The sequence below is a fragment of the Nelumbo nucifera genome, chromosome 6 (assembly GCF_055504915.1).
Source record: "Nelumbo nucifera cultivar China Antique chromosome 6, China Antique-T2T, whole genome shotgun sequence".
NCBI classification, from domain to species: domain Eukaryota; kingdom Viridiplantae; phylum Streptophyta; class Magnoliopsida; order Proteales; family Nelumbonaceae; genus Nelumbo; species Nelumbo nucifera.
The window spans coordinates 29,657,946-29,659,814 of record NC_142654.1 but is presented as its reverse complement, the minus strand read 5'-3'; the positions used below and the strand labels follow the sequence as shown (position 1 = coordinate 29,659,814).

The 1,869-nt window shown below is 41.3% G+C and overlaps 1 long non-coding RNA gene across 1 annotated transcript; it reads left to right on the top strand.

The window, feature by feature from the left end:
- Window positions 1-483: 483 nt before the first annotated feature.
- LOC148790715 (uncharacterized) lies at window positions 484-1,869 on the top strand. The gene is made up of 2 exons (XR_016077745.1): window positions 484-1,439; window positions 1,810-1,869. It is a non-coding gene; the product is annotated as an uncharacterized LOC148790715 (long non-coding RNA).

Here is a 1,869-nt window from a genome sequence, read left to right as displayed (position 1 = left end):
GACTCAGCTATGGGTGGCGAGCTAGTGCTTTGATTTCCTTCAAAATAAAAACCAATCAATATATCGACGTGTGTCAGGAACGCATCCGTACGGATAGCAGGCTGGGAATGTAATAAAAGCAGAAAGCGACAAAAACAATCATGATAGTTTGTTGATTTGTTCATTAAACATCCGTATTCCGAATACTATCCCTCCAAATCAATTCAAAAGTGAAATTTTAAATTTTTAATACCACGCATCTCCCTAATGCGCCCCACAGCTTGTCAGCATCTCCCTACCCGTGTATGGGAAAAATCTCCCCATGATAAATACGGAAGATATTCTCGATACACGGTGAAATATTTAAGTGGGGCAATAATGTAATCTTCCTAAATATTTTGTATTGCCTGTTTGCCACTCAGTACAATATACCATTTCGATGTCAAAAAGTTCCTCAGACATCAATTATTTATGTAACTAGATTTTGTGCCAAATGACAAAGGCAATGCTACCAACACCGACGTTTGCAGACTCTAATCTTTTGGCGCAATAATCAGAGGGTTCGTATTCGGCCCCCACAACTTTGCCCCCTAAAAACGTCCCACGCGCTATGAGTGCGCTGCGTGTCCTCCCACACGTGGATTAGAGGGACTCGTGCGGAGTTAATCGTGCCTCTTCACGCCCAAAAGGTCCTCATCTCATTTCAGAACATTTCAACCTTTTGAGCTCCGCCGGTCGACGCGCTCACTTCAGCCTTCCACCTTCTGCTCTCAGAACTGAAATCCACCGGAGATTGTTCCCCTTTGAATTCCACCAGTCGACACCGATGACCGTTCCGAAAGCGAAGCATTTTTAACAGCGAGAAACAACGAAGAAGATGTCCACTCAAACGCCTTGTTATAGGTCCCTTGTTATATCCATTTTCTCAGTTTTCATGAACCCAATTTGCCGTTTGTTTTTCTTTCTTCAAAACCCACATAATCAATCAAAAACAACCAATTTGTTATTTGAAAAAAAAAATAGATTTTTCTTTCGAGTAGGCGAAGATAGTTTAAATTGATTGAAAGGGGAGTCTTTGATGCCGTTATTTTGTGCAAGCCACACAACACAACTCCTACATAATTTGGTAGTGAGAAGAAATAATCTCACATCAAAGCATGTAGGCGTTCTGCTATTATCCAGTAGTAAATGCTGCCTAGCCGCCTCTTCCAGCAAGGTGGGTCTCTCAGAAAACGCTGCTTCTCTTTCGGGTTTTCATCGAACTTCTCCATCGATCATGGAGGACGAAAAGTTGGGGATTATATTCTCTGAAACAGAGGAACATTCAACAGAATTGGATGTTGCTGTTAGAATCGTCCAGATGGCTTGCTTTCTCTGTCAGAGGGTGCAGGAGAGCTTGATTTCCAAGGGCAATAATCAGGTTAAATCCAAAGATGATAATTCTCCGGTCACAGTTGCAGGTAACTGCATCGACTGTCTACAAAATGGTTTCTTTTTGGTGATTTTGTATGCTTTGTTGTGTGCTACTTATTTTTCATCCATCACAGTTACATTAAATGGAACCCTTGCTTTTATCCTTTTTTTTATTATATTTTTTTGGCGAGTGTTCTTTCAGTTTTTCCCCCTTTGTTATTATTTTTCTTTTGAAGGAAATGGTTCTGCTACTAGACATGAAAATTTGTTATTTCTCTGAGGGACTGAGGGTATGGGTTCCGTTTCGTTTTGTAGTAGCCACATCTTGAATTTGTTGACTGGTTTTGGTTTGGTTTACAACTGAAGTCTGGGAGATTTTACCGACATAGGTAGATTTTTGGTTTTGGTCAATGGAAGAGACAGAGTTGCAGATGTTGCAGCGGTTCTGACTTGTTGGCGTCGACCGGCGGAACTGGA